This window comes from Corapipo altera, unplaced genomic scaffold (genome assembly GCF_003945725.1).
Source record: "Corapipo altera isolate COAL_440 unplaced genomic scaffold, ASM394572v1 1, whole genome shotgun sequence".
NCBI lineage: Eukaryota > Metazoa > Chordata > Aves > Passeriformes > Pipridae > Corapipo > Corapipo altera.
Genome location: NW_020884873.1, coordinates 1,966,826 through 1,979,473, shown reverse-complemented (window position 1 = coordinate 1,979,473; position 12,648 = coordinate 1,966,826). Strand labels below are relative to the sequence as shown.

Below are 12,648 nucleotides of genomic sequence, written 5' to 3'. Positions count from 1 at the left end.
ACTGATTTTTATTTTATATCACTTCTAGCAGGAACAATAAACGGGCTCCAGACTAATCTATGTTTGGCAACTTTGGGCAGCAGAGAAAGAAAAAAAATGTTTATTTTTAGGCAGCACTTAAGTCCCATTTCATAACTAATGAGAGTCCAAGAGTGTTAAATAAATAGGAACCTGCCATTTCTTATTGCCATACACAGTGCAGAGCCTGTAGCGCTTCTTATTTCTGCAAGAAAAGTTTACAAAGTGAAAAGAAGTTGTATTTTTGAAGTCCAGTCTTAAACATATACCCCTAAATCTCGTCAGGAATTGGGACTTTTTTAATTGCCTTAAAACATCGCTCCTGTAGTGAGCTGTGCAAGCCTCCTGCCAAGGGATTGAAGCCATTGGACTTTTTGTTCCATGGGCTTATTTCCCCCCACCACTCCCACACCTGCAGCAGCAACTACAACCAAGTTTGGCAATGACCTCTGAGTGGTGACTATAAACACACACTTTTTCTTTATGTAACTGTCATTCTCTTTTTCTCTCCCTTTTCCCTTACACATTTTCTTGGGTGACATCTTTAAGCTTTTTTATTGCTATATTACTATACATTATAACAACCAAAACGGCTACTTACCTGTTTTCCTTTGCAACCATGTTGTTCTAAAAATAAATCATATTTACCTATATCTATATCTGTAAACACTGATCATCTAGTATCAATTTACTTTAATTCACTGCAAGGGATTTATTAGCAAAAGCAGAAGTTACTTCTACCTTGCTGGGCAGGTTGTAACAAATGTATTCTTTTTTTTCCTCCTGCCAGTACACTTACACAAGCAAGCACATCTTTCAGCTGTGAGGTGCATTTAAAGTCTGTTTTAGTCTCAGATGTACCATCAGTTCTAGAAATTTTCACTATTTAAAGCTGAGGAGACATTTCTGAAATTGGCTATATGGCTAAAAAGAGTGAAATGAGCCCATTTTATTCCTTTCTTTGTTGGTAAGTGTTGGTCTAAAGCAAAAACTCAGTCTTTAGTTCTACTGAAGCCTATAAAAGCTTTGGAACTGGAGTTATTGCCAACATAAAAGTCAGAAATAAAACCAAACACATACTTTTAAAAATCATATTCACCATGCAGTCTTCTCTAATTAGACATTTATTTGGGTCAGGAAAGCTGTGGCTTTAGAGGTTTTTTTTTTAGTTAATTGAATTAATCACTGGGAAGTTTTTTCCTTATGAGGACCAGAGGTTTTGTACACTATTTATTTTTTTAAGTGTAGATGGAATTACCAGCTCTGTATTGCTACTAACATCCTACCCATCACCTGGGATTTCCCTTTGCCTGAAGGACTGATAAACTGCTCTTTGCTTTTGTATGAACTTTCCCCCCCACCTCAACTTCATCCTTAAGAACATCTCAAACCTCAAATTCCTTAAAAATGTCTCAGTTTTAGTGCAGGTTCCCTTACCTGATGAGGCTACTCAAACCTAACAAATAATGCTAGTTTTCACAGGACAGAAAATCAGAGAAGCTGTTGACTTCCAAGGCACATCACATAAGAATATATCCCATAACAAAAAGCAAGAATAAGATATAATATAAAGCACTGGTATTTATGGGTAAAAAACCATAATTCCTATATACACTTCAAGCCCTTTGAAATCATATACAAGGCATTACAATGTTGCTACTGCAGCACAGGCCTCTTTTGGTGATGAGGGATTCTTGTCATCTTTTATAAGGCAATGATTCTTCTAGGTCCCCTTTTCCTATGTAATTCAATGCAGAACAATATCACCTACTGGTTTCTGAAAAGCCTTTGCAGCTATACAAAACCTCTGAACTTCTAAGGACTTGAAAATCTTAAAAAGAATGTTTGGTGTTTCCATCAGAAATGCCTGGGCATGAAAGGGAAGCGATATGAGAAGTTTATCATCAGCACTCTCTGGAGGAGTCTGAAATTACTTTTTCTTTCTGTAGACTAGTAAAAACAAATAATTACTTTTTGGATCAGAAAGTAATACAAGTTGTCATTGCAATGCCTGTTGGAAGGCAAACCCCAGCACACAGAGGTAGTTTTATTCTTTTCCTGAACCCATCACAAACGGAAGAAGGCTGAGAGGACATACAGTGGATATGTGGCAGTGGGTAAACAAATTCTCTCCTTTTTCAGTGAGAGTAAGTCCCAGCTTAAACAGGATGGGATTCATTTGCTTAAATGTAGATAGTTCATGCCATTTTAGATATCTCAGGATATCCTACTTGGCCTCCAGCTGCTGCCTTGGAAGCGTATGGGTCCACTAGAGGGAATATCTCATGTATGCCACTCCCATGCAGATGTTTCAGATTCCTTATGCTGGCTAAAATAGCCAATGTTTAGGGTACTGAATCACACTCTGCAGTGTTTTTTAGCTCAGCTGTAGGCAAACAAGGTGATTCAAAACAAAAACATACTCTGTCCACTTCAGCAGCAAATCAGGAAGAGGCCTGATGATTATCTTTATAAACAAAAGCATCACTGGTGCAGTTCAAACTGTCATATGGGAATTTTAGTGTACCACAGCAAAGCCCAGCTCAGCCTCAGTTCAGCTAAACAGCTTGTATTTCACTTGGCACACGAGCAGAATGAACTTGTTCAGTGTTGCCCTAAAAAGACAAGTGCATTTAAGAAAAGACAACTTCACTGTGATGTGTTGGTGTAGAACCTTCTGTCTGCACTTAGGCTTGCACTGGAATCAGCTTCTGAACATCTAAATCATGTTCATTCAAATACTCCATTTTTAACAGTACATATTTAGGGAATCCAGAAAGGCTACTTTTTCGTGTTTGAGATGTCCCTTTAATCCTCTCAGATATAGAGAATATTAAACCAGCTTTTTTTCTCCCCTAAAATGAAAGGCTTAGGATTTCACATACAGGAAGGAAAATAGCAAAACCAAAATGGTTTACTATTTTAAACAAAGATACTCCCTGCATAACTCAGATCAACTTAAAAGACCCATTTTTTGATCATTCTTATGGCTGAGTGTTCACAGGAAATAAGCTTGTATACACACATATGATATAAAGATTTCTTTTCTACCTAAGATTACAGGCCAGATTCAGAGAGCTTATGCATAAGGTGTACATGAGGACAGAGGACATATGGAGTCTGAATCCTCTCACATGTGATTTTTGAGCCCAGTCCAGGGGGAAAATTGAGACAGTCATCATGATCTCACTGGTAAAATCCATTTCCATGCCCAACACACACTCCCACAGCCTGAACACACATGTCACCTTTTGACAGCACATGTGCTTCCCCAGCAGCCCCATGAGGGACTGTGGCACAGGCAGCACAGCTGCCTTCTCCCTACCCACTGAGGTAGGTGTGCTTCTAAAAGCCTGCAGACCTTAATTTGCAAATTGATTTGAATTGACTGGGCCTGACTTTTATATTCTTTTTATAAAAACAGTCCCAAAGAGGATACAAAGGACAGCTTTTAATGTGATGACTCATTGTAGGGTTTGCTAAAATGTTTATTCAACAAATGAACACATATGTTGCTGTAATTCTGTCTTCCCAGTTTCCTGGCGTGCACATCTTCACCCTGCCAGTGTGAGAACTCAGTGGGCATAGGAAAGGCTGCAGCTTCTGAGATTGCAGGGTGGAGAAATGTTCAAGACAGTAATGAAATTTTCAAGTTAGAACAGGATGCCTAGCTGTGACAGAGGAAGACAAAATTGGAATGATTTAAAACTCAAGGCTGCCAGTGAAGAAGCCAAAAAGGTTGGTTTTTTACCAACAATTTTCACAGGATTCTGCAAGACAGAACTCAATATAAAAACCTGGTTTTATGCCAGGCCTAGACAGAGTATCTTGCTCCTAAAAACAGGGAGGCTTCCTCACTCTTCAAGGTTCTCCCATTTGGGACAAACACCCTTGTTCTCAGCAAGGCCAGGGGAATTCAGACACTGTCCCAAGGTCACTTTTGTGAACAGCACAGAAGGAAGATGACTTAAAATTTAGAAAGGAAGCAAACTAGACTGCCTGTGCCTAGCAGCAGTTGGAGGGTCCAAGTCAAATACTGGAGTGCCCTGAAAGATGCCCCTCGACTTCTGCAAGCAGCTGCTTCTCCTCCTTTCTGTGTGCATCTGCTCCATCCTGCAAGATGGCTCCAATCCCATTTTCTGGCACTCACAGCTGCAGAAGAGTGTGTGTGTTTTCTGGGTGTAGAAACAAAAGTGTGCTGGAGAGATTTTTGCCACAGGGAAGAAGGGAAGGTGGGACTGAATCAGGCTGAGTTGTCTGCTGTGTCAGAGAAGGAGAAACAGGGTTAAACCCAGCAGCTATAGAGAAAAAGGAAATTAAGAAAAAAAAAAAAGGAGGAAAAAAAAAGGAAGGAAAGGAATGAGACTGGATGGATCTTGGTAGCAAAACAGGTGAGCTGGCCTCATTCTCCTTCTGTGACGCTGGAAGACAGGGATGCTGACAGAGTCTGCTCTGAGTTGGATTTGGCAGACAAATGAAAGAGTGAGGCGGCGCAGACAACTCTGCTGCTTGAACATCTGTTCCTTGTCTCCTTCAGAAAGGGGAGCAGGGTGAACCAGAGAGCGATGCCTGACAGGACAGATTAGCTCACAGGTAGCCTGTTAAACCACGTTGCAGCAAAAATCAAACCAAACCAAACCAAACCAAGAAAAGGCCAGAGTTTCCAGTATATTATTGCAGGTTTAGCACCTACCTGCTATGAGAGAGCAAGGCACGCTTTGACTGGGTTATTTACACATGATGTCAGTAGTGACCCCAGTTAATGTTTCCAAGTGATGCTTGGTATTCATTACACAAAAGCTGTGCCTACCAGCACACGCACACTGCACTCTTTGCTTAAGGTGTTTTGGATTCAGAGACAGACTGTGAAAAGAAGGTGCCTTAGGGTTATAGGATTGAGGTACTTCCTGTTGTTGGTCAATCTTTGAAAACCTGACCAAGGAAGTCAATATTCTTTGTTCTGAAGTTACATTTCATGCTTGTTTTCTGTTTTGCTAAGCTGGAGGCAAGACGAGTCACAGAAGGAGAAAACAACAGTGTAAGACTGCTGCTCATTATGGTAATAATTGCTTAAAAATTGTTCTCCATGGTCCTTCGTATGAAAGATCAGCACACAAAACCACTTCTTTACCACTGCACAGTTCCCATGTCTGAGGTTGCCATCTGTCTTGATTATCCTTAGACATCCTGCAAAACTCCTAAGCTGTCCTTTGTGCTTTACTGTGCCATGGAGCCATGGCACATGCCTGAAGCATATAACTGATTTAATTTTCAACTCCTTGAAGAAAACATTTTACTGTTTGCATTCTTAAACAGAAGAATAAGTAACAGGGCTGATTTGCCAGTGGGATTGCATTTGGGCTTTGCAGCTCCCACTACAAGTTATTCACAGACACATGGATGACAGAGATGACAAAAATGTACAGCTGAAGATGACTCCACCTGGTCACAAGGATGATTAGGGAACTGCTGCTATTAATTACAAAAAATTAATAGTTGCAAATAAAACCTTTCTTAGTTTTCTAGTTTTATCTCCCCAGGATTACACTGGACAAGGTTTTTACTTCCCTGACAGTGATAATGGGAATAATCCCTTTGATAGAGATATCATCATAGAAAGTTCTGCACAAACACTGAACTCCAGCAACTTCCAGGTTCTAAAAGTACCTTTCATCCTCCACCCCCTGCAACTCCCCTCTACTCCTCTGCAGAGTACAGCCAAGTCTGCAGAACTTGTCTTTTCAAGAGTTTATCACTTGCCAGCTGGTCTGGTCGGCACAGCCTCTTTAGACACAGCCAAACTTTAAGGCAGTAGAGTGCCAAGCTGGCAAATATGACTGTGGCTTTTCTGGTCTCTTTGCCAGTGCCTAGGATGGATGACTGAACTTGCTGAAGTCCTCAGGAATGTGTCTGTAGGGTGGCAGCTATTGCTGCAGAGAACTAAAAGGACAGCTCACACTTGTTGCAATTTAATCTCTATTCCCAGCCTCCATCACAGCCTTGCTGAAACACTGTCCATTCTTGGACAGAAAAATTTAATTTAACTAAGCTTGCTGGAAAGCCTTACAGTGGCTCTGTTCTCACAGTCCTTTGTTATCCAAGAGAAACATACAGGCTATCTCTGTCAACTTCCTTTCAAAAACCAGACACAGGATAACGCCTCTGTTTTTAAACTAACCTCAAATTCTAGAAAGGTGTGATTTATGTACTGTAAGTCAGAAAGGAGAAAACAGAAAACAACAGCACCATTCTGGGTAGACCTATTAGGGCATGGCAGGCAACAAAACAACAGATATAAAAACAAACTAACAACTGAGAAGCACAAAACACTTGGCACACTGAGAACAACACAATATCTGCATGGGAGAATGGGGAGAAAAGTCAATTAGACAGACGAGTTACTGTACAACAAAGATGGAAGGGGCACTGCAGTTCTCCCAAGTGACTTGTGCATTTTCCATAACACAGTGCAAGACCATCAATTTGACTGGAAGGATGAAAACAGCTTCATTTGCTCTCGCTTTCTTTCACCAAGTACAAAACCAACAGAAAGGGACAGGCACAAGAGGGCTAGCAAAACTATGCCCAATCTGCTGATCTTTCATCTTTCTTTCTATTCTATAACAAGAAGAGAGTGAAAGTTTATGTTTCTTGAGCAAACTGAGTGAAGTGTGGTACAATATTTTCTCTGAATCTCTCTAACCAAGTCAGTCTCCAGGATGGAAGAACAGCAGCTGTTCCATAACTTGCAGCACCTGTCCACTTTTGGCTCTTCACATTTCTCACATAAGAAACCTGCAGTCAGTTCCACATGCTGCTTCTCATATAACAGAGCTGCTTTTATAGATTCATTTTTCAAAGCATTACCCTTGAATGGAAAATACCTCTGCTTAAAGTGAAATTTTGTTTTAACATACCATGTGATTAATTTGCTTTTGTTTTTCTGATTTTTTTTTTTTATAATAACATAACTTAAAACAGGCATCTACCACATTGGTCTCTCTTAGACAACAAAATACTGCTGCAGACTTATTATAAAGCCTGCTGGTTAGGCTGCAGAAACACAACGTTGCCATTATTTGCTAATCTTCACTCAAAGATCTTTATGAACAATGCAATGAAATTTGCTTTCAGACAAATTTGATTCAGTAGATTCAATCAACACAGCTCCTCCCACTCCCACTGAATGCCTTAACTGTGGAATGCGTGTCCTGCTGACTCACAAAAAATCAGCAGATCAGTGAAAACAAAGGCTATGTTACACTACGCAAGGAAGTCGCCAAGCCCTGCTGAGGTTGTCTTGCAGAAAAATGTTTTATTTGATACATAACATAGTTGGTTGCACACACTTCTGCATTAAGAAAATGAACCCCAGATAAAACTGGTTTTGTCCCGAGAAGAAAGCTTGAAACCAAAACTGAAACAAAATGAACCTTGAAAATTAACTGTATCAAGAATTAATAGGAAAGTATAATAGTGTACAGGTACCACTACCAGATATGGATGTTACTTGGCCTAAAGTCTACTAAGCAAGAATTGATCATCCTCGTAAGGTGCCTTCTCCAATTTGTCTGTCCTTTCCTGCTCCAGTCTGTAAATTGGGTGGAATCTGCAAGCAGCAGAGGACCAAATTTATTAACATATTATCACAAACACAAAAAAAATACCTGCAGCACAACACCAACATAACAAAAGTAGTGGTTGTTTCTGACAGCATCTGTATACAACAGTGCTCTCTGACTGACCATTCATGGTCCACCAAATATCCCATCCCAATAAAGCATCAATCCAAAGCTACAGAAATGAAAACTCTTCATCCTGAAGTGACATTAATACTGAGAGTGACTTAAAATTGTAAGTCTGTTTTCAACTATTAGTAGAAAAAGCACCGCTGCCTCAGTAATGAGGATGATTAAACCTCCCCTCTGAAAAGAGTATTCAGATTTTTTTTTTTAAAAAAAGCTGTTTATAATAGAGTTATTGCATTTAATATCTGCATGAAGATTATCAATGGGACACTATTATTTTGCATTCAATGAGAAACTTGGCACTCAAGTCTGGCACTAATTTTGAAAAGTCTGGTTCCATCTTTGCCAGTGCTTTCTTCACGTGACTGGGCACGTCCCTGTCTGCACTTTTTCCAAAATTGCAGATTTTCTCCTCAAAACAAATGTTCCATTGTTTTCAGAATTTCACACAGTATCTTACACCAGAATCAGCAAGCCTGAAAGCTCCCAACAATCTATCCTTGTAATAGCTTAGAGTAAATTCATGCACAGGAACTAAAATGTGCCATTCATTCCAGGCATAACAGAAATTGTTGTGTTCTTCCCAGTGGGTAACTGCATTGGAAGCTAGCAATGAATGGGATTAGATGGGATAATCACCACTAAAATAAGCACACCCAGTGGCTTTATTGGGATGCTGTCCAATATGCCAGCAATTAACTGAATACAGGAGGTGACTAAGCTACTCTACTTTCAAACCATATAAATAAAATGTAAAATTAATTCAGACCGAAGGAGCCCACTGGAGCCAGTGCACTTGCTAAGCTTTGTACTCCTTCTGCATTTAGGCCACAGTTATCACAGCAATACACTGAGGAGAAACTGAAAATGCATTTCTTCATCTGCCTATTGTTTGAGTAGTTTGTGTCTACCAAAAGGGGCTTTGGATAGCATCTGTGGTTCCCATTAGCTTCACAGTTGGAACAAAAAATCCCTCGCGACACTATAAAACAAAATGTATGACACAGAACTAATTCTGTATGGTTCTGCATTGGGCAATTCACTTTGCTCAACTTCACTTTGATTTTTTGTTTGCTTGGTTTTTTAGTTTGGTTGTTTTTTTCCCTCATTTTTTTTGTTTGGTTGGTTTGGGGTTTTTCTGTTGTTGTTTTGGGGGTTTTTTGTTTTGTTTTGGTTTAATTGTTCTTATTTTTTCATTGAGCTGGTTTTAGCTGGGGCAGAGTTTGTTTTCGTCACAGTAGCTGGTATGGAACTGTGTTTTGGATTTGGGCTGGAAACTGTTGATAATTCAGAGATGTTTTAGATATTGCTGAGCAGGGTTTGAAGAGGCAAGGCCTTTTCTGTTCCTCACCCCACCCCACCAGTGAGTGGGCTGGGGGTGCACAAAAAGTTAGAAGGGGACACAGCTGGACCACAACTGACCAAAGAGATATCTCATATCATATGGCATCAGCCTCAGCACATAAACCTGGGGAAGAAGCAGAAAAGGGGGGGACATTTGGAGTGCTGGTGTTTGCCCAAGTCACTATTATGTGTGATGGACCCCTACTCTCCTGGAGATGGCTGAACCCCTGCCAGCCCATGGGTCACGGGGAATGAATTCCTTGTTTTGCTTTGCTTCTGCATGAGAATTTTGCTTTACCTCTTAAACTGCCTTTATCTCAACACACGAGTTTTGTCTCTTCTCCAATTCTCTCCCTCATCCCACCGCGGGGGACAGTGAGTGAGTGGCTGTGTGGGGCTTGGTTGCCATCTGAGGTTAAACCACGACATTAATATACTAATTCTGAAATAGCTTCAGGGAGAAAACTAAAATTGTCTTTCTACAAGGTCATTAAGGCCTTTGGCTGCTCATACCAGGAGCAGTCCCAGATTTTATTCATACATTCTGAGCCAGATCTGTACTTTATAATCCTAGAGTTTTCAGATTACTGTTTTTATGGCTCTGGTCATGGGGAAGGAAGGATTTGGTTTTGAGGGGGGTGGAAAATAGGATGAGACAGCGACATTGTTTTTCAAATATTGTGTCATTCAAAAGAACTTGCTCTGCAGAGCTGTTAATTTTCCTATTTGCTCTGCACTCAGTTTCAAGAATTTGCTTTGCTTAACGACATCTGCATTCAAAGCTGTTATCTTTCAAGTAGAGTCTCAGATTTTTACATCTCAGTGTTCAGATGTCAACAGCAGAGGAAGGAGGTATGAGATTTGATACATTTCAGATATGTGGGGAGTCAATGTTTCTTTCAAGGCAGCATCCTTTCTACCTCTCTGGAAGAACCTGTCTGTGGATCTATTGTGTTTTAAGCACAGGTAATACAGATACAACAAGAACTGATCCCACATTACTTTCTGACATGTCAGTCTCTTCCAGATCTTTACTTTCATCACTGCTCTAGTTAGCAGCCCGGCTTCTTATTTTCCCAATATCTAACAAAGGGAACTTTATTCAGATCACTGCCTACACAGGAATAGCGAGGAAAAACAAGCCTCAGCAGGTACCGCTACAAGTGTTTCAGCAATGATGGTACTTCAGTGTAATTACAAGACTGCAAAACGCTGCTTTCAGTAGTCCTCTCATATCTGACACAGTATTCTTTCTGTAAGATGTCAAGTCTTCTTTTTCTGTCAATTTTGTGGCATCTCAACCCTGCACAACAACAAAGGGTGAATGGATCAGACCATCAGACCGTCAGATCACAGCAACGTGTTAACTCAGTGCAGGCGCGTGTGTGACTCTGTCAATACAGCAACTCTGAGAGAACCTTCCTAGCTCAGAGCGTCGTCAGGAAGGCATTCAGCCCTTTACACTTCAAAAATAACTATCAAAATTCATTTGTTTTCAGGGAATAGAAGAGAGAAAATCAGACTTTTCAAGGCGGAGTCTCTAGAGTCTCTGGAGTCCAAATAACAATTTTTTCATCTTTTCATGATTCTGACTTTTAAGGGAGAAGTATCATCAGACTACAGCTCTCCATATGCAAAAGGCTACCCTGAAAGCTTCTTCAAACAAGACGGTATCTACCATGTTTTATTCTAATTAAAACAGAGGGGGCCATGAAAGATGGTTCTTGTCAGCTCATTCCTGTCAGTGGCAGAAGAGCAAGCATTTACATTATAAAGAAGGATGTTTCTACCTTCATACCCCTTTCTTTTCAGGTCTGCTTTATTTCTTCCACTCTGGTTTTATTTTTCATCCTCTTTTCTTGGTCTTTATTAATTTTTCACACATAGTAATAGTATCTCTTGCAAAGGTAGGAAAGCAGAGCCGAGAAGGAAATATCTTCAGATTTATCTTTTTTAAATACCGTTCTGGTTCTGATCTTCCTTCCATTTCACTGCTTTATTGCCACCAAATATTGGCTTTGTAAAAAGAGAAGTGGGAATTTGAAGTTAAGCTCACGTACCAGGGAAAACTTGCTGTAAGATATTAGTAAGAGAAAATTGGCCCAAGGGTATTTCCCTAGTCGACAGCTGGCCTAGTTACCATGGAAAACAGAAGAGCTGGAGGGCAGGCACAGTAGGAAAGTGAGGCATAGACCTACATGAAATTAGACTGACTTAGTTTGCAGAGGCTTGCTGAAATTAATCTCCCACTTCAGACAGCTTGTTGCTCTTTCGTTGCTGGGAAGTAGACATTAAGTCTCATCAAGGTTTACAAGTCCATCTTAGCTCTGCTGAGACACGTTCAACTGTGGGACCAGGTCTGAATAAACTCCTGAATAAACTAAAATCCCTTTTAATGAACCCCTAACCAAGAAGGTATTACTTGTTAAGCTTTTACCAAGGAAATCTTACATCACTCTCTTCGGATCAAACTGTATAGTCTTGGGGTTAAAATCCATAGATTTTAATGTCAGACGAATTTAAGGCAGGTATAAGAATGAAAATCCATCTTGAATTCCTGAATTTTACTTGATGAGTAACCTTGACGAAATTATTTTATTTTTACATGTTTTTGTTTTCCCTTTCAAACACGGAAAAGATTATTTCTCATAGGCTTTCTCACAGGATGCTGTGTTTTGTTTATAAGCTGTTGTTATGCCACAGAGGTAAATGCCATGGCAAATAGGTCTTTTTAATAACACTGCCACCTCCTTCCCATGTGGTGCTCATATAGCCAGCATTTTTCAATCATATGGGAGAAAATAACAGCCCCGGGCATTTTTTTGCTCATGAGAAAAGCAGAATTAAGTTTCAGTTGTTGTGATGAAATGTTCAGCTCTGGTTCCAAGATTCACAATCACATTTGTGAAAGTATTATTGCAGTAAGCAGATGTCATATTTCCATATGCCCTGAGTCAGGTAAAGAGTGGAGCAAGCTCTCCAGGGGCAGTTACTGCATTGGCAGAAAAAATATAGATCAGCCATCTGACACAAAATGCTACTGGGACTTTGAAACTCACTGGCTCTGCTATAGGCATCCTTCTTGCACTCAAAGTGCTGTCCTCATGCTCAGCCCATGTGAGGCTGCAGCTGGATAGCGGACTGAGGCAGAAATCTGAACTTTCCTCCCCTCTCCCACCACATATACACTCTGTAAACATCCCTGAATCAACCACATTTCTTCTCAGATGTGCGCTCTGCTGACTGACCAAAAATATGTGTGTGCCAAAAATTAATATGGATAAAAGCCATGCTTTCTCTAACAGCAAAGCACTGGCAACACTCACAGGGTGGCAGCCATGGTGAGCCTTACAGAGCCCAGCAAATTACTGTATAAACCACCTTCAAATCGCTGCTTCAAAAACTCCTGATTATAAAGGAAGGCAACAGCTGAAGACAGCTTGTGTCAGCTTGAAATTGATGAAAAAAACTATATTAAAAAGAGGCAGCTCTTCAAATGACTTTCCATTTTCATACCATGACGAAGCAATGTCCTTCT

At 40.3% G+C, this 12,648-nt stretch overlaps 1 protein-coding gene across 1 annotated transcript in view; it reads right to left on the bottom strand.

Annotated features, from left to right (window-relative positions):
• PIK3C2G (phosphatidylinositol-4-phosphate 3-kinase catalytic subunit type 2 gamma) overlaps positions 1 to 12,648 on the bottom strand; it is a 195,393-nt gene that overhangs the window by 80,112 nt on the left and 102,633 nt on the right. The window lies entirely within an intron of this gene.